Source organism: Amphibalanus amphitrite, unplaced genomic scaffold (assembly GCF_019059575.1).
Source record: "Amphibalanus amphitrite isolate SeventyFive unplaced genomic scaffold, NRLGWU_Aamphi_draft 000166F_arrow, whole genome shotgun sequence".
Lineage (NCBI taxonomy): Eukaryota > Metazoa > Arthropoda > Thecostraca > Balanomorpha > Balanidae > Amphibalanus > Amphibalanus amphitrite.
This window is the reverse complement of record NW_024881661.1, coordinates 747935-770747: the sequence shown is the minus strand read 5'-3', so window position 1 is coordinate 770747 and position 22813 is coordinate 747935. Positions and strand designations below refer to the sequence as shown.

General features: G+C 50.0%; 1 protein-coding gene across 3 annotated transcripts in view; it reads right to left on the bottom strand.

Moving 5' to 3' along the window:
• LOC122383537 (afadin-like) overlaps nucleotides 1-22813 on the bottom strand; it is a 95975-nt gene that overhangs the window by 59573 nt on the left and 13589 nt on the right. The gene's annotated exons all lie outside the window — the stretch shown is intronic.

The following is a 22813-nucleotide window of genomic DNA, read 5'->3' as shown; positions in this document are numbered from 1 at the left end:
ACAGAACCAAATATAAAAATATATCAAGGAAGCACATTTCAAATGCAAAACTGAAAACAACCAGCAATAGCATCCACAGTCTGGCAATGACCAAACCAGGGTACAAGCAACAAACTACAAAGCATAAATAAATGCTGATGAAAGCATTCCATAAAACATAAAAGAACCTGAAAGCAAACTTATAGGAAGCTGAACTGAAGTCTATGTGCACTGTGCAGTGTGCACTAGATATACATTATGGAAGAACCCAGACTTAAATGAGATGTTGAAAATCAGAGCAAATGCCACATGTTACTTTATTTGCGTCTGGTCGGGATAAAAAAGAGTTATCAGCTAAACAAAATTTGATGCAAATTCATTGATTACCTATCCTACTCTATGTTCTGTTCCACCCTATATTAAAGAAATAACACACCAATTACCCTTACAAAAAATCAAAATAGTTCTCTATATACCGTGATCAAAATATTGACTGGCCGGCCCAAACATAACGCAATACAATACTGGCGCACTTCCGACATTCTGACAAGGATTGGCATTTGACTGCGTCAATTTTGGTCTCTGAGGCGAAGGAAAGCTGTCATTGATGACGCAATAATTTTACAATCAATTTTTCTGTCTTGGTTTTTGAATACCTCAAAATAGCAGTTATACATGTTACAAAACCATGTAGCTGGTCGCATTTATTTCTTTTGTCTTTTTACGTCCTTATCATTTGTATGCCGACAGATGACCAGCCGGAGAACATTACCAAGACCATCTATAAAATTATTACATTTAATTTAGCATTTACTGTCTCTTTATTTCTAAACCGGTGATTAACCTCTGAATTGTAAAACTTCAGCTGTTGTGTAAAATAATTTTATCAGAATGGCACATGAATATGCATAATACAACAGTGTTTTCGCAACAAGTTCGCACTAACTACGGCCGCAATAATTTAGTCGCTTTCCTTGCAATCGCATTCCTTGCAATCAGCTGTTGGTGACGCTTCTGACGCATGTTTCCAGAAATGCGTGGTTCATTGGTGGTTAGTTGCAAGGCCATATATGTTAGTGTAGTTGGTTTTTGCTGGGATTTTGCATGATTTGTTTTATGTGTAGATCGACTGGATACTCATTATTCACTGTGTCACTATTTATTTTTAACTGGAAATCGCATATCTTTTTATATCAACATTCATTTTGATAACAATATCATTCCAGAGGCCTAACATTGAGAGGGAGCCAGAGTGAAATTTTGATCCTCAGCCAATGCTGAAGGGTAAGGTGAGAGAAAGATTTTACTGAACTCTTTTCAGAAAGGAATTTCAAATGTATTGATGCATTATTCATTTTCCACTATCCAGTGTGCACTTCCTGAGGACTTAGCATGGCAATTTCAAGTCCTTACTATTTGTTTGGCTGTCTTTTTCTGCACAGCAATGAAGCAAGTAAGGTTTATATAGCTCTAGCATTGATCCAGCTGTATTTTTTTCTTGCAAAAGCATGTTTTTAAGATTGCGGTTTTTTTGCGGGTTCGGCTCAGCCAAAATCAGCTTGCGGGTAGTTGTGGTTGGGCAAGGGGTAGCTGCGGGGCGGGGCGGGTAATGAAATTGCAAATTTGTGGCATCTCTAGTCGTGTGCCAAATTTGAACGCAATCGGCCCAGCCGTTCCTGAGATCTGGAAACGGCATTCTGCACGTGCGCACGTGCAAACGAGGTCCAAACTGACTTTCGCACGGCACCCTACTAACCGGTCCCCAACCGTGTAGGGGAGAGTGGGGTAATTTGGCCGCTTTTTTTAGAAAACGATTTAGCTTAAAATTGATGACACATTTCTGCATTTTCTCAACGCTGGCAGGTGTTGCATTCATTTTACTTTACTGGACAGTGAACTTGAAATGATAGAGTAATTACTTATATTGAAATTGTGACGTTTTACAAAGGTCTGCAAGGCGGCCAAATTGCCCCACTAGCAGGGTTATTTGACCGGGGGTGTGGGGCAATTTGGCCGATGTTAGTTTGCGGTCGGGATTTTCTGTTATATTGCGAGTCAGCTTCAGATTCAGCAATGACGTGTGTCCTATGACGCATTTACCACATTTTGGAGGTTGACTCATGGGGTCAAAGGGGTCAAAATAGCCAAATTAGCGGCTCTAGATGCGAAGACAGTTTTTTACGAATAACTTTTGAAGTAATCAAGCTAGGCCAAAACTTCGAGTACCATCGTAATTCTCTCGTCATTCCGCATCGAAACATATATGTGTTGACCTCGAGAAGTCAAGGTCAAAGGTTGACCTCAGGTCACGTTACCTCAGGTCGCTTGACCTCAAGGTCACGTGATTTCAAGGTCATCATGCATATCATTCGATGCGCCTTGGCGAGCTGAACAGAATGAGACCATTTGTGCGGCTGTACCATTTTTATGTAAGGATTTATTAGCAAAAAACGTTTGGCAACCTTTGATGACGTCACATGCTCTTACAGTTGACCAATCGGAAGTAAGGCATCAAAGTAGTCAAAGTTGGTCATGAATCATGTCATTTATGGTACAATTAACCATGAAAACTCGGCCGTCCCAGCATAGTGACCATGAGCGCACCGGCCAAGTTGCCCCGCTAGTCCCGGCCAAATTACCCCATATTGCCATTCTGAAAATGTTTGTGTATAAAGTCATCACGGCTATACGGAATTGGATGAAATTGCTCTTGGAACCGCTGAACACCCCCAAGAATGGCGCTATAATGTCTGAATTCGATTTTAGCCCAAATACTACATGTTATACAACTTTGTAAACAGAAGTAAAAGTTACCATTTTCTAATGAAATTAACGTTTTATTAATTTTGAATAAAACTACGAGGGGCAAAGTTTTGACATTTGTCCTCCAGCTATTTCTAACTATGACAAATGAATAGAGACTAGAGTTATTTCACTCACTTTTATTAGACATCGTACAGGTGGGGGCGGCCAATTTACACCACCGGCCAAATTACCCCACTCTCCCCTACCAAATTTGAGCGCAATCGGCCCAGCCGTTCTCGAGATCTGGAAGCGCCCCCTGCACGTGCGCACGTGCAGTAGCACCCCGACCGCAACACATGGGAATGCATTGCCTGGTGGGTGCCTACCTGTATGCCAAGTTTCAGCGAAATCGCCCCAGTAATTACCGAGTTATTGAAATGGGAACAAATTTGGCAACTCTTCTTTTTGTATTTTGCACGTGCAGTGGGGGTCACTCACATAGAGTAAAGGTATCCGACCTTTGGTAGAAGGGATGCAGCTACCCTACAAAAATTACCGCAAGACAATCGCCCAAGCGGCTGCTGAGATATGAGCCTCTCAAAATCACTGCTTTTGCAAAACAGTTTGAACACCCTTGGCTTTTCACGTGGCACGTGCCACGACGGTCACTAAGATGTATCAAAAGTAGTCAATTACGGGGTAGAAGGGATGGGGCTACCCAGCAACAAAGACCGCAGGCCAATCGGTCCAGCGGTTGCTGAGATATAAGCCTCTCAAAAGCGTTACAGGCCGGGCCGGGCCGGGCCGCTCATTACGAGCGAGCGAGCGCAGCGAGCGAAGCGAGTCTTTTCAATCATCATCATCATCATCATATTTATTCAGCATCGCTTGTGCGACAACAAAGAAAACATTAATCAGCATAACATGTGAGAAGCCTAAGTAGGCGGCGAGCTGCCTCGCAGTTGCCCTGCAGGACAAACTGCAGACTGTCCGCGAGGCCGTTCGGCATGCGTGCGGCACATACGCAATCCGAGTCCACAGGACCACCGGCTGCGAGCTCCATCACTGCCCTGAAGCTACTATTACACATATTATAAATGTGCTTCAGAAATGAGCCCTCCACCTCACTGGGGCTCACCGCTAACTTTGCCAGGGAGGTGATCAGGCTCTGTTGAAGACGGTGATTACCACTCATTGCAGACCTGTATGCGCGGAAGATCTGGCCCCTTACTACTTCGTGAATTACCGGTATGCCTGAAGCAGCCAGAAGTCCAGAGTGGTGCGCGGTGCGGGGGAGACCAAAAGCTGTCTTGATGCAAGAAGCTTGCAATTTGTCCAAGCGCTCCATGTCAGCCGGTCCAAGGGGAGCAATGCTGCAGCCGTACGACAGGGCAGGGAAGATCACAGCCTTCCATATGTATGCCTTGTCTGCCGGAGAAAGACCTTTGGCTAGCATACCGATCGGTGCAAGTCCGTAGAAGGTGGAGCGTGCTCGCTTCATGCGCTCTTCCACATGGGGCCCTGCAGAGAAGTTGGAGTCAAGCACAACTCCTAGATGATCCGATCGCGACCGAGTCTGGAGATGCTGACCAGAGAGTACCCATGAAGGCTTCTGTGCGAGGTAATCTTCCCCAAAAATGAGGGAATAATAATATAAGGGAAAAATATAAGGGAAAATAAGGGAATTTTCCCCCAATATAAGGGAAAAATCTCAGTATGAGCGGCCCGGCCCGGCCCGGCCCGGCCCGGCCCGGCCCGGCCCGGCCCGGCCCGGCCCGGCCTGTAACGCTTTTGAGAGGCTTATATCTCAGCAACCGCTGGACCGATTGGCATGCGGTCTTTTTTGCTGGGTAGCCCCATCCCTTCTACCCCGTAATTGACTACTTTTGATACACTTCAGTGACCGTCGTGGCACGTGCCACGTGAAAAGTCAAGGGTGTTCAAGCTGTTTTGCAAAAGTAGTGATTTTGAGAGGCTCATATCTCAGCAGCCGCTTGGGTGATTGACTTGCGGTAATTTTGGTAGGGTAGCAGCATGCCTTCTACCAAAAATAGGATACTCTCGATGCATGTGGGTCACCCCCAGTGCACGTGCAAAATACAACAATAAGAGGTGTCAAATTTGTTCCCATTTTAATAACTCGGTAATTACTGGGGCGATTTCGTTGAAACTTGGCATACAGGTAGGCACCCACAGGCAATGCATTCCCATGTGTTGCGGTTAGGGTGCTACTGCACGTGCGCACGTGCAGGGGGCGCTTCCAGATCTCGAGAACGGCTGGGCCGATTGCGCTCAAATTTGGTACACGGTTGGGGACCAGTTAGTAGGGTGCCGTGCAAAAGTCAGTTTGGACCCTGTTTGCACGTGCGCACGTGCAGAATGCCGCTTCTAGATCTCAGGAACGGCTGGGCCGATTGCGTTCAAATTTGGTACACCGCTAGCGACCGGTTAGAAGGGTGCTTTGCACAAGCCCCGTTGGAAGTACCCTCTCGCCTTTCCGCACGTGCAGCCTGCAGGGCTCACTATCTCGCTCGCTCGTTCTTCGCCCAAAAGGCGTTTTACTGGTACTGAGATTTTTGATTTCTCCCTTATATTGAAAAGACTTCGCTTCGCTCGCTGCGCTCGCTCGCTCGTAACAATCTCGTAGGATCCTACGCGAAGCATGCTATAAACATGTTTAGTCTTATCTGATCTGGCGATAAACCGAAGACAAGGACCAATTATATTGAGCCGAGAGATTGGAGACTAAGACTAAGACTTAGAGTCCGCGCCCAGTCAGTGCGGCACCTCGAGCCTTTTCTCATTTCACTGGCTAACGTGTGCACAAGCAGGGACGACTTGATCCCCATTAGTTCCTTGCTCTATGACGCACCATTTGTCATTGTCTACTGGCCGTGATACCGTTCGTGACAGAACCAGTAGCGGCGGAACACCTTGAATTAAGGGGGGGGGGGGCACTGCCGACTTTTGGTCCCATTCTTTCCACGCAACGCCCATAGGGCTAAATCGGGGACGGTCGTAAGAAACGACTTTCTGAAGAAAATAACTGTTGATAACCCACAGCACGTCCGATAATGTTTTCACCACTGATGGGTTAGCTCAGTAGTGTTTGATCAGCCGATCCTTTGCGAGGTTATAATCACCAGTAAAACGCCTTTTGGGCGAAGAACGAGCGAGCGAGATAGTGAGCCCCGCACGTGCGGAAAGGCGAGAGGGTACTTCCAACGGGCTTATGCAAAGCACCCTTCTAACCGATCGCTAGCGGTGTGCCAAATTTGAACGCGATCGGCCCAGCCGTTCCTGAGATCTGGAAGCGGCATTCTGCACGTGCGCACGTGCAAACGGGGTCCAAACTGACTTTTGCACGGCACCCTACTAACCGGTCCCCAACCGTGTACCAAATTTGAGCGCAATCGGCCCAGCCGTTCTCGAGATCTGGAAGCGCCCCCTGCACGTGCGCACGTGCAGTAGCACCCTAACCGCAACACATGGAAATGCGTTGCCTGGTGGGTGCCTTACTGTATGCCAAGTTTCAGCGAAATCGCCCCAGTAATTACCGAGTTATTGAAATGGGAACAAATTTTGCACCTCTTCTTTTTGTATTTTGCACGTGCAGTGGGGGTGCCTCACATAGATCAAGAGTATCTGACCTTTGGTAGAAGGGATGCAGCTACCCTACAAAAATTACCGCGAGACAATCGCCCAAGCGGCTGCTGAGATATGAGCCCATCAAAATGACTACTTTTGCAAAACAGCCTGAATACCCTTGACTTTTCACGTGGCACGTGCCACGACGGTCACTGAGATGTATCAAAAGTAGTCAATTACGGGGTAGAAGGGATGGGGCTACCCAGCAAAAAAGACCGCAGGCCAATCGGTCCAGCGGTTGCTGAGATATAAGCCTCTCAAAAGCGTTACAGGCCGGGCCGGGCCGGGCCGCTCATACTGAGATTTTTCCGTTATATTGAAAAGACTTCGCTTCGCTCGCTGCGCTCGCTCGCTCGTAATCATCGAATTAATCATTCTTAAGCACCGATCATCGACCAACAATAAAAGCTGTTGATAAAACTGATAGCTGTGCAATGTGTAACCGTATTATTCAGTCTATCATTTTTACTAGAAATGGCGTAATTGCTCCAAACACTGAATAACCTACATTTTTACTCTCCTCCTTTCCATGTTGAACAAGCTTTGTGATAAATAACATTGCGCCCGTTTCGATCACCGATCGGTAGGGTCGAGCATCGACAGGCTTTTTCTCACTATGAGCAGACTCAGACACACCGTCTGTGTTCCCAGTGTAACTGACAGAGCCCTGTCAGTGCCACTGCCGCTCGCCTGTTGTGCCCTCCTGTCCGCCGTGGAGCCTTTAATCAATGTCCCACCGTGCCGGCGCCCCTAATTGGCCTGCTGCGTTATCAGAGGAGAGCGACGCCTATCTAGCCGTCGAGCGGACACACTGTATGTAAGCTACACCATCAGCGGAGCAGCGGCTAGCAGGTAGTGCAGATGCGATGAAGACTTGCGGTCCTTACCAACGGGATGCGAGTTTCCTAAGTGTGGAACTATTCATACCGTCGCCCGTTCGAGTGACGTCATCACTCGGCGCTGGCGGCTAGGTGCATGGATTGGCGGGCCTTAAGTTGGCGAAGAGGCGGAGCCAGTTATCCTGCGTAAATATTTAGTCAGTCTTAATTTTAGCGAGTTACCTAGCTAGACAGGGGCGGAGAATTGTCATAATCCCAGGGGGTGCTTTTCAGCACCTTGCGAATGAGAGCGTCGAATTTTTGCGTAGAAAAGCACATATAAGTACGCTTTCCCAAAAGCATCACTCTTATCGCGGCTTACGCAAAGCAGTTTGCTTCTCAGACGTAATTTAGGCAGCCACTGGAGCACTATTGTATGGTGACCTATGAATTTCAGGGGGTGCTCGAGCACATCCAAAACCCCTAATTCTCCACCCGTGTAGCTAGAGAAAAAGTAACTTGTTCTACGTGAATATATAACCGGTGTTATTTCAGTTATCGTTCGTGCATTCGCCCACCTTGGAAGCATATCTCCTACGATGTGCTTGAGTTTTGACGGTGTGGTTTGTGCACTGCGTTTCGCTTCAGCATTGAGCAAATGTCTTCGTTATTACGGCTGGTGATACTGCCTATCGGCGTTGAATGATGTTTGAGACCAATAGGACATAAATAAGCAGGTAGTGCGAATTTATTATTAGCAGATTTATTAGCGAGATTGTTAGCAGATTTATTAGCGGATTTATTATTTATCTTATTAGCAGGTAGTGCGGATCTATAGTGCGGATAGTGAGTGACGCCATCTGGACCGATGCTGGAGATGGTAGCGCCACCTGCCGCCACTTAACTGCTCGCTACTTGTAACAGTGCCTGGCTGGTGCTGTGTGCTGATTGTTTGAAGCGTAGTACCTTATGACGCACAATATAAGCTCACTTTGCAAAATTTGAGGAGCATGGACGAATTAATTTGTGAGACATTGACGCCTTAGTAATACGTAATTGTTCCCAACACAAGCTACGTATTAGATTTCAATGTATTGCTCAACTTCCCATAATAACACCAGGGGCGCTAGTGCCGCGCGCCGCTAGCCTATAATCGTGCAGCGATTGGTCGGCCGACTGTGAGCCATGACGTCACAGCCTGTAACGTCATCTTGGCGAAGCTTACGCCAATCAGAGACCTTAGGTATGGGCAGTTCCACACTTAGGAAACTCGCCAACGGGATATCCCAAAAGATAAACAATGACAAAATCTTCCCTCAACTTGCCTGCTGGAATATCCAATGAACTGAAGGTACTGTCGAAACCACAAATGGGGCGTAATGTGTTCGCTGTTAAATGTAAAAAAATGCGTATCGAATCGCGAAATCATGCCTTCACGGATCTGCCTCTCTGCAACGTTCGTGACTTCATTTGAATGGAGTTGGCGAGAAAGCGTTACTTTCAGGACAGATCCAGAGATGGACGTGTCGCCGTCATGGACGGGCAGCTCATCTCACAGGAACTGGACGTGCTCTCATCAGAACTGCGACACAGCAGGAGCGCTCGCTCCGATGAGAAGTGCCGACCTCGTTAGCGCTGGGGACACGGCCATCGAGCGTATGAGGTATTGATCAGCCTCCGCCGAGCTCACCGGGCACAAGAACCTGCGCGGATGATACAGGAGCAAACAATCCAAATTGTTGCCGATAACGAATGTATCTGAAGCCCAACAATCGCAACCTTTTAGGCGTGGTGACAATATAACTTTTTAAACCCGAAACTATTGCAGACAAGTGACAACTTCCAGCGAACTCTGAACTTCGGACGCTGTCCCCAGCCAACCCGTCTAGGCCGGGTCGCCAAGCGTCGTGTCGCACGCCGCACTGCACCGAGACCGACCTGATAATCACAGCGAGCGATTAGCGCCAGTCGCCCAGCGGGGCGGGCAGCCCAGACGGAGCTGTTGCCGGGCCCGGGCCCAGGTGGAGCCCGGCGGGCGGCACACGACAGACGGCCATTGACGGCAAACTGGAAACTGCCGCCACCGAGACGATGAGCTTCGAGATTAACAATTACACGGAATTCCAAACGAAATGAAGCGGTCCAGCCATACACATTAATTAATAAGGAAGCAGGATAGTAAAAATAAAAAATATTAAGTTTCCGTCCGACGTTAACTGGAATCTGGTCTTTGGATATGCCATTAAAAACTCGCCGATGACAATGCAGTCCATTACCAAGCCTTGGAGCACTGCCGAAGAGTAATTTCAAAGCCGGAGTGCGTAAAAGAGATGAACTGAAAAGGATCTGAGAGCTACTTGAAAACCCTCTTCAGCCATTGGGGATACATCCGCGTCGTAAAACGTGGTCGTAGACAAAAAGCCTATGATGAATGCATATTCTCACGCATTGCTTTGTTAGTGTCAGAACATGCAGATTGCAGACTGACGAAGAAGTGCAACAAATAGAGTAAACACTGAACAAATGTCTGTTGATTGACCGTTTAGCCACTGACTTAGGCATCCATACATCTTGATAAGGTGATCTTGATAAGATCCCTGCATGTGGGAAATATTGCGTTCTAGAACTCAATCATATTTCGTGGCTAGGTGGACGGTGAAAGCTTCTGGATATCGCTCCAAGCTCAAGCTAATATACTGCCTTATAATTCCATCCATCTCCCACATTTATTACTTCGTCTTTTATGACGGCTGACGAGTGATGTAGGAGCCGATGTCTTTGGAGTTCCGGACCGCAGCAGTGGCAGGCAGACTGCGCCGGAATACAGGAGTGCCCTCCGGGACAGTCTACCATTGCAGGTATACCGGATAGAACCGCGCGCAGGCAGCTAGGCCGCCCCAGCTCTCATATTTTTTTCATGTTCTTATTGGAAGTCATAACGCACCGAATCTGCAGCATTGTGCTGCCGATGCGACACAACAATCGATATCAGCAGAAAAAGTGCTAAGCTTGACAGAATGGAAACCATCGAGAGCAATTTCTCAGAACGGAAAACTATACGACGAAGGTTCTGAGGACAGAGAAGTCCTTAAATTCCTAACGGAGGCTAAATAATAAAAAGAAAATCATGTCAAGCTACAGTGGATCACATAGACAAGACCGACATGGTCTTTATAGCTGCGTGTGTAGCTATAACGGCTTCTGCAGTCGTTCATGATCCGTAAAATTACGATATCGGTCACTCGAAGGAAAGGCACTTTGGCGCCAATATACAGGGTGGGACAGAAAGATTTACCTCTTGATTTTTGAAAATATTTCGGTCCAGAACGAAGATATTCAAATGATTTTTGGTACACTTATTCAGTAGCATGTACACATCTCAGCAACGGCACTATGAACCTGTAGGTACTGTGTTTGTTACCGTCGGTATTCTGCGGCTCTAGTGGTTAGCCAATGAGAGCGCGGCCACGTAGCCTGAGGGCCGGCCGGCGCTCGGCCGGTCAGCCGGCGCCGTCAGACGGGTCAAACTGATCGGAGCGCCAGCGAAAGGCGTTGTGCTTGTTTTGTGCTGTGCGTCTGCTGAACGGTGAGTTTATCATTTTGACTGATTTGCGGATATTTGTTATGTTCACTTCTGTAATGAGTTTGTGTGCTTTAGTCAATTTGGTTCGCGCTCCTATTACGGGATTTATGTTAATGGCATTTTAATACGTTTCAGGACGCGGAGAGCGTTAGACATGTTGATGTCGGTACTCGATACTCAAGGCATTCTGGCGTGAGCGTTTGGGTTATAATATACTGGAAGCCGGAATCAAGAGAGAGACGATTTTGCACTCCCAACCGCTTCGGCTTACATTTGGTGGCAGCCTGGTCTTTTCGGACCCACGTGGCCGATCGGGAGTGCGGTGGCACCATTCGTCAAGAGTGATGGGAGTCTCCAGTCTTTTCCCATCTTTGGGAGGCCGGAGTTGCTCTGCAACTGCAGACTGGATGGCTCAGAATCGCCTGTGAGCTTCAGTTTGACTCGCCAACCGGCTCGATTCCCGGTTCAGCGGCCGGCTCAGCGCTGGCGGACACCGGGTTCCGCTGAGTCGCGGCGGCCGTGGCCTGGGGCGGTTGGTCAGCTGACCTGCCTCGCCCGCCGGCCGGGCGGCTGTCTGGCTCGTGATCAGCTGACTGCGGCCTGACCAAGGTCAGCGACCGGCGCCTGACGTGGCTCGCCGGGAGGACGGATGCACCGGCGGACACGGGTCACCGCTGGAGCGTCAGCTGACTGCACCGTGAGCTACTGCGTGCGCTGTGGACTGCTCGCGCGCGTGAGCTACTGGTGCGCCGGACTGTGGATTTTCGAGGTGAGGAAGTGGGGCTAATATCTTTGTGAGGTGCCTTACTGTGTTCCTGATAGGTGCAGCGGGGGAGGGAGACCAATTGAGGGTGAGAAAGTGACAGTGTATTGTGCATTGTGTTTTGTTATTTGCTTTTTGTCATTAGTTGCCGTGCTCCTTGAGTTGATATTGTGTCATTGAGTTGATATAATTAGCTTGTGTTAGATAGTTAGATCATTTGGCTGCCGTGCAGACGTTCGTACTGGGTACTTTCCACTTTTCTCTCGATCAGCTCCCAGGCTCGGGTTACTGCTGCTTTGCACTTTGATTAATTTTTTCTCTTATAAATTCATTCCCTATTTCCAAATTACCTTTATACTGGTATCATGGCTCAACAATCTGGTATTACACTTGGGTTACCTACCTTTGCTGGGAACACGGGGTCCGTCTCTAGATTTATTTCTGATTTCCGGACATTTGCAGCTTTTCAGGGTTGGGATGACACTAAACAAGTTAGTTTACTTCCCTTGTGTTTATCGGGGATCGCCCGTGATGCATACGATTGCTTACCAGAGCCGTCTAAAAAGTCGATTTCGTTGGCATTTGCTGGTCTCAAGCAGGCTTTTCCTTCACACAGTGCTGTAGAGGCCCAAGTGCAGCTCCGAGGTTTGCGATTCGAGCCGAACTCTGATCTGGATGCGTTCGCGATTCGGTTAAGGGGACTAGTGTCTGCCGCGTTCCCTGACAGTGAGTCGGACGCTCTGCTTTTCAATTACTTCATGCAGGCACTACCGATGCAGTTCCAGTCGCGGTTGGTTTCTGATGGGGTCACTTCTTTTGATGCTGCGCTAGTGACCGTCCGCAACATGTGCTGTGCAGCTCGATTGCACATCAGTCAGCCTGCCCCTGTCCGTCAGGTCAGTTCAGAGACTGATCAGCTCCGCCAGAGGGTACAGGAACTGGAGGCCAAGCTGGCTCGGTTCCAGGGGAAAGGGAGTTTCAGGAGCGGACGTAGGACGTGTTACTGTTGCGGTGGAGAGGGACACGTCCGTCGGGATTGCCGCAGTCGCAATTCCGTCTGCTACCGATGTGGCGTCAAGGGACACTTGGCCAAGGTTTGTCCGTCTGAGAGCACGGAAAACCCGAGCGGGGCCGTCGGTTCCGTCCCGCCCGGGCGGCCCCAGCCCGGTTTCCGAGGGGCGATGAGCGCAACGCACCAGAGCGGCGCTCAGTGGTCGCACCATCCGCGCGTGCAACCGCCGGTGGTCACGTTTCCACATCCACAGGGAATGGCTGTTCCCCAGATGCACCTGCCGTCGCCGGGGCATCAGACTCGAGCGGCACCAGAGTCGGGTCCGCCGAGGACTTCGAGCGCGTGATTCCCTTGAGACCGGATATGACCTTTGATGGAGTAGTCGGAGGAGTTCAATGTTGTCTTTTGCTCGATACAGGGAGTAGTATCAATTTGATGAACAAGTCTGTTTTCGACGTTCTAATTAATCGGCCGCCTCTTCAGAAGACGTCGGTTGTGGCCAAGACCGCAGCTCAGGACCCTCTGCCATTGCTCGGTAGGGCAAACGTGTCACTTAAATTGGCGGGTCAGACGACAGTGATGCCGTTCTTTGTGTCTGAATCTATCGATGTCCCAGTCCTGCTCGGCCTTGAATTTCTAGCATCCTGTCCGTGTGTTGTTGATTTGGCTGGGGGACAACTGGTTTTGACGCCGTCACGAGTAGTCCGGTCTGTTTCTGCTTCGCTTGTCTCTGTTGGACGAGTGATTGTGCAGAAAGACATCTCTGTCCCTCCTGGTCTTGAGCTTGTAATACCGGCCTTCATCCCGAATTCAGACTTTCGAGGGCCAGCCTTGTTTGAGCCGAACGCTGATATGGAGGGAGTGGAGCTGGTGCCCTCCTTTGTTTCAGTTTCAGGCCAGTTTGTGCCCTGCATTGTGAGAAACATTTCCAGCGAACCGGTGACAATTCGGAAACGATCTGAGCTCGGACAGCTTGAGGTGGGCGTTGCCGAGTGTCCGCTGGCTGAGACGGAAAGCAGCAAAATGACTTGGCGAGAGCAGCTCGATCTTTCTCAGAGCGATCTCAGTGATCCGGAGCGATCAGCTGTCATTTCTCTGCTCGCCAAGTACGAGGACGTGATTGATGGTCGATTGGGTTTCACGCCTCTGGTTCAGCATCATATTGATACCGGTGATGCTCCACCTACCCGGTCCGCGGCTCGCCGGATCCCTCCGTTTCTTCAAGGGAAAGTCAAGGCAGAGCTGGACCGCATGGTGGATGCTGGCATTCTTGAGGAGAATTTCGGTAGCAGTTGGGGATCTCCCATCTGCGTTGTGTCCAAGAAGGATGGAAACATTCGAATATGTGCCGATTTAAGGAAAGTCAATGCCGTGACTCGAATTCCCGCTTATGGTATTCCGAGAGTTGACACTCTTCTTGATTCTCTCGGTGGCAATTCTGTTTTCTGTGTCCTCGATCTCAAACAATGCTACTATCAGATCGGAGTCGCCCCCGAGGACGCTGACAAAACCACTGTTGTGACTCCGTTTGGATCCTACAGGCACAGGCGCTTGCCTCTAGGCATCAATGGTGCGCCGATGACGTGCGCCAGGCTCCTCGATTTGGTTCTGCGTGATGTTCCTCCAGAGACCGCCCTGGCGTACTTTGACGATATCTTGATTGGTGGCAAAAGCTTTGATGACGTCATGGGAAAGCTCGAGCTCGTTTTGCAGCGACTTCGCAGTGCAGGTCTGACCATCAACCTGCAGAAGTGTTCACTATTCCAGAAGACGGTGAAATTTCTGGGTCACGTGATCTCAGCTGAAGGAATAGCTGTCGATCCAGAGAAGGTTGAGAAAGTTCGAAGCTGGCCCATTCCTCGTTCTGTGGCACAGCTGTCTTCATTCCTCGGCATGGCCAGTTATATGAGGAAGCACATTCGAGACTTCGCTATGATCGCCGCTCCGCTGCAGCGTTTGCTGCACAAGGACAAGGCTTTTGTCTGGACTGAGGAGGCACAGGCGTCATTCGACAAACTACGTGCTGCGCTATGTGAAGCGCCAGTCCTGACTGTTCCCGATTTCAGTTCTGATGCTGGCACTTTCATCTTGGAGACCGACGCGTCTCAAGACGCTGCAGGTGCCGTTCTGAAGCAGCGTGTCGGTGACGACGAAAAGGTCATAGCTTATGGTAGCCACAGATTCTCTAAGAGCCAGTCGAATTACAGCGTCACAAAACGAGAGATGTTTGCTGTTGTTTTCTTTGTTGACAAGTTTGCCCCATACTTACTTGGTCGCAGGTTCATCATTCGAACCGATCACGCCAGCCTCCGTTGGCTGTTAAACTTCAAAAATCCGACGGGTGTCTTGGCTCGTTGGTATGAAATTCTCGCTCAGTTTCAATTCACAATCGAGCATCGTCCTGGCACTGAGCATGTCGTGCCTGACGCGCTCAGTCGCCGACCCCTGGATGTTACTGACAAGTCCTGTCAGACAGACGAGGCTTCTCCCGATGTGTTTCGTGTGTCCTGTTCTGACTGGTCAGTCAGCTATCTCAGAGATGAGCAGGACCAAGATGCAGATCTGTCTGTGATCAGCAGGCATCTGTCGGCCGGTCGAAAGCCGAAAAAGAAGGAACTTTCGGCAACAGCAGCTCGGTTTCTCTCGCAATGGTACCGCCTGCGACTACTGAATGGTGTACTGTACCGAGTGTACAAGCGAAGGCCGTTTGACACCGACCAGTTACAGATTGTTTTACCGCGCTCTCTGATTTGCAGTGTGTTGGCTTCTCTTCACACCGGACCGACTGGTGGCCATTTCGCTTCCGACAAACTGTACCAACAGGTCAAGCTCAGGTTCTGGTGGCCTCGGATGCTGTCAGAGATAGAGTCGTTCTGTAAGAAGTGTCCTCAATGCGGCTCGCGGAACATTCCAGTTCCAGCGCCCAGAGCTTCGCTGGGAGAGCTTGCGGCCTCTGAGCCGCTCGACATAGTCGGTTTAGACATTCTGTCATCTTTACCAGAGACCCCAAGTGGGCATCGCCACCTTCTTGTTGTGGTTGACCACTTCTCACGGTGGGTAGAGGCCTATCCACTGAGGACGCAGGAGGCTGCTGAGGTTGCTTCTGTTTTTGTTCGTGAATTTGTGTCACGTTTTGGGTGTCCGAGAAGAATCCACTCCGATCGTGGCGCGAATTTCACTGGTGAGATCATGAGAAAGACATGTGAGCTGTTGGGTATCAGTCGGTCGACCACGACAGCTTTTCATCCGATGTCCAATTCCATTGTCGAGCGCACTAATCGTACTTTGATCAACATGTTCGCGAAGTTTCTCGAAGAGCACGAGCATTCAGAGTGGGACAAGAATCTTCCGCTGCTGCTACTGGGCCTGCGAGCTCAGGTCCACCGCTCACTAGGTGTATCACCGTACTGTGTCCTGTTTGGGAGGGAGCCACGTCTTCCTGCTCAGATGGAGCTCGACGCTCCTCTGCGTGGCCGCACTCGAGGCATCTCCGAGTATCTCGATGAGCTGAGGTCCAGTTTGAAGTGTTTGCATCGCGTAGCTTTAGAAAACTCTAGGTTAAGTCACCAGAAAAACAAAGCATTGTACGAGAAGAAAATCAACGATTTTAATTTTTCCCCTGGTGATGCAGTGTATCTTCATAAGGGTGTGGTTCCTAAGGGAGCTTACTATAAGTTTCTCAGGCCTTGGAAGCCTGCAGTTGTAGTGGATAAGGTGGGGGAACTGAACTACCGTGTTAGATTAGAGGGTGCCAAGTCGACTCTCCTCGTGCACCACAATAGACTAAAGCCCCAGATTAGCCAGGGCTCTGCGGCTGATCTCTCATCTGGGACTCAGGCGCGTGTGTCTCCCCGAGGGATTGAATGTGGGAGTGGTAACTCAAAGGGGGTGGCGGGTGGACCTCAGTGGAATGGCCGTTCTGATGAGCCAGCTGATCCTACCAGTGTAATCCCCGAGTCTCGAGCTCCAGTCATTTCATTACTCAATCCGTTCGCGTTGAGTTTCACGCCCGTTGTGCCGTTCAGTTCACCGAGTGGGTCCCCTGGTCAGAGAGTGCAACAGGAGCCTGGTCTGGGGACTGATGACGGCGAGAGTTCCGCCGCTCAGGAGAGCGATGGGCAGGCCGATGCCGTTCCGAGACGATCGGACAGGCGAACCAAAGGTGTTCCGCCTGATCGGTTAGGGTACGACGATAGGTGATATTTACTGTGTTAGATTTCATGCCGATCTGTAGAGTGTGATGTTTTGTAATATGTAAATCGTTGTGCACGGACACGGTCAGATAAAGTTCTTGACCCGGGCTGGTGAAGGCTGAAATGGATTCTGACAGACGACTGAGGTGTCTAGCGCGCAGACTCCGATGTTGCCATGTTTCCACCACATGGAAACGCGTCTCTTTCTACGTCGACCACCTGGATGTGTGAATTGTGACCTGTTTGTAATGCTCAACCTGTTTGATGTTATGCTTAGTTTTTGCCCCTTTTGTTCTGTGCTTTTGTTGTTGTTTTTTTCAGTTAAGGGGGAAGAGTGTAGGTACTGTGTTTGTTACCGTCGGTATTCTGCGGCTCTAGTGGTTAGCCAATGAGAGCGCGGCCACGTAGCCTGAGGGCCGGCCGGCGCTCGGCCGGTCAGCCGGCGCCGTCAGACGGGTCAAACTGATCGGAGCGCCAGCGAAAGGCGTTGTGCTTGTTTTGTGCTGTGCGTCTGCTGAACGGTGAGTTTATCATTTTGACTGATTTGCGGATATTTGTTATGTTCACTTCTGTAATGAGTTTGTGTGCTTTAGTCAATTTGGTTCGCGCTCCTATTACGGGATTTATGTTAATGGCATTTTAATACGTTTCAGGACGCGGAGAGCGTTAGACATGTTGATGTCGGTACTCGATACTCAAGGCATTCTGGCGTGAGCGTTTGGGTTATAATATACTGGAAGCCGGAATCAAGAGAGAGACGATTTTGCACTCCCAACCGCTTCGGCTTACAAACCAATATGACCACCTTTGGTCTTCACCCCTGCCCCGAAACCTCTCCCTGCGGAGTGGCGCGAGCGCCGCACGGCGTCCTCGTCGAAATTCGACCATGCCGTCTCGAGGGCCAGCTTCAGAGCGGCGATGCTGCTGTGTGGTGTTGCACACATCTCCCTCTCCAGGATGGCCCAGGTGGTGAAGTCCATCGGGTTCAGGCCTGGACTTGATGGTGGCCACATGTCCTTGTCCCAGAATCCAGGCATGTGGGTCTTGCACCACTGTTGAGTGAAGTTGGCCGTATGAGACGACGCAACGTCCTGGACGACGACGTATCCGTCTCGGAAGGACTACGTGATCCAAGGCAGAGCATGTTCCTCCAGCAGATGGACATAAACGTGTGAACTGACTTTCACACCCGCCTCGATGAAGAGCAAAGGTCCTTTTGAGCCGTCGGATGCGACGGCAGCTCAAACCATGACACCAGCAGGGTTGTGGCGACCAAAACTGGTCTGCATAGCAGGATCAATGCTGGATGTACCATCTGCCAAGATTATGTCGCCTTGAGAGTTCATCTGGGGCTCAACCGTGGAAATCTTTTTATCAGATCAGAGGAAGACCTTGCTACCGGCGCTTCTGATTTCCTCCAATATCTTTTGGGCCCTGTGAAGCCGCTTCTCCTTGGATGCTGCCGAAATTAGGTGTCGACGTGGCATCGTGTATGAATCAAGGCCCAAATGGTCGTTTATGATTCTCCTGATCGTTTTGGGCGAAAAATCGATGTCCTTTGGCAGTTTGCGCATGCTTCGCCTAGGATTTCGAGACACCATCTTGTGCACGATATCAACCAGCTTTTTGGTGCGGACATGCCTTGTTCTGCCTGGGATTGACTTCATCGACGCATGCAAATTTTCACTAAAATCCGTCCAAAACTTTTTGAGTTATGGGGTGAAAACAAACAGGTAAATCTTTCTGCCCCACCCTGTAAGGTGTAACCCGTGGGATTATCTGCAGCGTGCGGGTGACCCGCGAGTGACAAAACCAATCCGGTTGTCGTCAGTGTTAGACGTAAAATATGGCCTTAGTGCCCGTGTCTGCCGATCGATGTGCTGGGATGGCGACGGCCCAAGGAAACCAGCAGCGACTGGCACTTACACATTTCATCAGTGGATTAGCAAATCAGCGGTGACTACAACTGGCTTCGGCCTATGACTTTGCAATTTTGCAATGTCTTCTGACACCGTTCGCTAGTGTTATGACTATGGCAACACCCAAAGCTGCAAGGGCAGCTTCGAACCTTCCATTATATCAACCAACATTCTGAATATCATTCAGCTCAGTTATCGATGTTCGTGAGATCAATAAAGTACAATCAAGGACTAGATATGATTCAGGCACGAGTAGATTTGGGAAGTAAGTGGCATAAGGGACCGCAGGGAACCATCAGCCATATCTCGCGCAGAAAGGTAATGACCCGTAATATGACGACGCGACATTACTGCGAGATACGATATCCTCACCAGAGACAGAAAACATGTCATATGATGAGACATAATGCTACATTATTCTGCTCTTGATCGACAATGGAAAACGACAGGGTAACTTAGAAGCTAGTCAACAACAGCAATGACAGATCGAGACTTTGTCTCATTCCCTTGCCCATGAACTATGATCATCATACATACATAAGATTATCGACAGCCTGTAATACCTTGGTTGTAACAAAAAGCAGAAAAAATAATAATCAGGGATTAATTAAATAAACTGACGACAACGTGAATGCAGTGGCGCGGGAACGTCTTCCAGACTGGGGGGGGGGGGGGGGCTGAACCATAATAGAGATCAACCTAGGGTACCCCCAAATCTAGTTTTCTCACCGGTTTTAGGCCACTTATTTTTCAGACTTTGGCCTTTTCAACAACAACAAAAAAAACGAAAAAAATTGCAAAAAAAGTGAGGTATTCCGTCTCAGCTGAGTGAAGAAACTACTGTTTTGGCAACCTGGAGTAAAGGTTTTAATCTGCCAAATGAGTTGCCAAGCCAGTGAAAGAGGTGGATTTTTCACTTACATGCTTTCTTCCTTTGTGACCCACAACCCCTAATTTGGGGAGGACAAGCTGCCCAACGGTTCCTGGCCTCATGAAAAGCTGTGGGGCACCGCCCCCACGGCCGCAGAGTTGTGAGGGCAAGCTTCCCCCACTGCCCCCTCCCCCGGTTCCCGCGCCTATGTATGAATCTATGAAATTATGTTGGTAGATTTCCTATTTCGATTCCTCCAGCTAGGGGGGGGGGCTCAAATACATTACGAGCCCCCCCAGCCGAAAAGCTGGGGGGGGGCTCAGCCCCCGCTAGCCCCCCCCCCCGGTTCCCGCGCCACTGCGTGAATGCATGTAATGTATGTGTGCTGTGTCTGAATACATGCAATTGGGTAAATTTCAGCTGTTAAACGTAATTCTAGCCAGGAATAATGCAGGCAAGTTTAGTGCACTGCTTCGTAAGGAAAGTTTACAGAGCAGCGTGGACCACCTTTCACCCATGGCCTCTCTCGATAGTCGTGCCACCGAGCGGGCTTAGGACGGGGTTAGCTGTGGATCGACAGGCCGGCTCGGCCCACGGCAACAGGTGTGAGCCGGTCGCAGTCGACACCACTGGCCGACTGGCCGTATGGGTCTACCAACGAGACGACAGCCGACTAAACAATACACAATACACACAGACGAGAGGAAAGGTAACGACAGAAACCTACAGCAAAGCAAACGAGTATACAGAAAACTAGACAACAAAACAAAGCAAAGCGCCACCCAATCACCGAAATACCCTCTACAGCACGACCCAACTTCAAATATCAAACTGGAGGGTTAACGACAGCAAAATTAGCAACAAAACCAAACCAAACCAAACCTAAATAGCACTCGGGGTGGGACGCCATCCTCCCATATCACTTACTTGACATTGTTAACGTTAGTGCCGAGCCTACGTAAGCTAGTGAGACAACAGAGAGAGCCGATCGTTCAGCCGTCGGCCCACTCACCGAAGACCATCGTGGCGCCCCGCCACCCCCCGGAGGCCCTCTAGACCGGCAAGAGCGCGCGCCCCGGGTCGGCGACCAGCACGCGCCGCGCGCGCCGACTGAGCCGTCGCGTCGCTGCCGTCGTCGCCGCCGACGCGGGTGCGCGGCCGGCACCGAGAGCGTACCGGGACGGCGGCGGCGGCGGCTCTGTGTCGACCAATCAATCGATGGGCAAAGCTTCGGAGCAACAACAGTCGATAACAACGCACCCGCTGACCCTGACATGCCGAAAGTGGCCGCTCCTGACGATCCTGTCAATCGCGGAGCTGGCACGACGAGAGAAAAAGACAGTCCGCGGCGAATGGGCAACAGGTGGGACAGGTGTCAGCCATGGGAGGAAATGGACAGACAGCGGCTCTACTATATAAGCCAACATGTGGCTCTGTACCACGGCCACGGAGCGGCCATTCAAACGCTACGTGCCTGATGTAGCCGGGCGAAGTCGTCACGCGTCGACAGCAGGTCATATAAAACACGAGATCAGGACGCCGGGCGCATCCATTAGCCGATTGCCTCGCTATGGACAACGCCACGAGCTATGGAAACCCTGGGTGGCGGTCAGAAGCCAACAGCACCAAACCTTCTTGCCGGATGTCGACCGTGGGTTACCAACATCTAAACCCCGTCCTAAGGGGCCGCAAAACCTACCAAGCCACAGTCCAACTAGCTGTCGAGCCGTCACCTACCACTAGGCACCATAACATCAGTATTGGATGCTGTTCATGGTCTACCACCACCCAGCCTCTACTACCCGTCCCAAACCGCAACTCTCGGTCTTGTGCGCTACTTACGAGCCGCGAGCACCGCGCCAGACGTCGGCGGCCGTAAAGGAACTCCGTCTAACCTCAAACGCGACTGGCGAAATGGAGGAAACCGACGCAGGCAGCCGCTAAGTGCTTGGCGCGTCCTTGACCTTTGCTGGGCAGTCGGAGGCTGTTATGCCTCGCTGAGAGCTTTTAGCAGCTCAAACGAGGGAAAGGAGTTCATTTGGTGCACTCCCGCTAACATCAGTGGGACAAGTGAAACACCAAGAAACACTTATGATAACAATTACTTAGTTTTAAGCCTCTTAACGGACTAGGCCCCGTAGGGTAGATTAATCTCTGCTGTCTAAGACAGCGAGCAAAACCCGACACACATAGTGTATAGCGGTCCGAGGGCAGTGCGTTGGTGAAATAGGTTTACCGACGCCAATCTCCGAAAATGCAGCTTATAGTAAAGGCGGCGACAAATTCCTTCAAGAATTCCGTCCATTTTGTGTAAAATGAGAGTGAATCAACGACCTTCGATAGGAAATTACAGCCTGATAATATTGTGGGAGACCATTCACGAAGTTCAAACTATCAAAGAGTGGTGCAGCATACAACCCTAATGCAAAGTTTCGCGTGCGATCAATTAAGTGACCCGAGCGCGTGAGAATCAGTCGGGTAGTTAATGAAAACACAGAACGGACTACGGGCCCACAGTCCGCCCGAGTTGTTACCCCGTTCGCCTTAAAGCCAAAGTTCGTAGACGCCTAATAGATTAGCGTCGTATGACGCACTTCGCGCCAAAGGCGACAGCATGCTTTCAGAACCACCCACCAATACATTATTATCAGCCAGCTCGGCTTTTGGTCTACTAAAAAGCACTAAAGCTAGTTTTCCTTATAATTAATATCCGTCAAAGTTCGCTGTCCACGACAAAGCCGCAAACCACACAGGACAGTGAAATATGCCCCCAGCACTACTGCAGCTACCCAGGCAGGATGTTTGTCTAGCTCACAGAGCGTCTTCCTAGTATTCAGAGCGTTCGATACAAGCATCCATCAGAAAAACCAGCCCCATCTCTCAAGGCAACTCAATGGCTGAGGCTACCGAATGGAAAGACGCTGGCATCAGTGGGGTATCTTCAGGTAGTCGATTCTCTTGTGCCTGAGCTACGGTGTTTGGACGTGCATTGTACAGCGATCGTTAGTTATCAGCCAATGGGATTGATCAGTTGTGGGTTAATGCAATGCTACACGTGCGCATAACTATATCGGGTTAGTGCGCCACACATGCATTGCGTTAAGACCGGATTGGTGTGCGTATAAATCCGGACGCCTCCATTATAATATCGAGCGGCTCGCCGATGGTCCTCAAGAAGTGGCTATGAGTTGCACTAAATCTACGAGACCAGGGCCCCGTTTCATAAAGCGAGTCCGTAGGTTACGCCGTTTTTTGGGCTTGTATTGCAAGCCGCGCATGTGA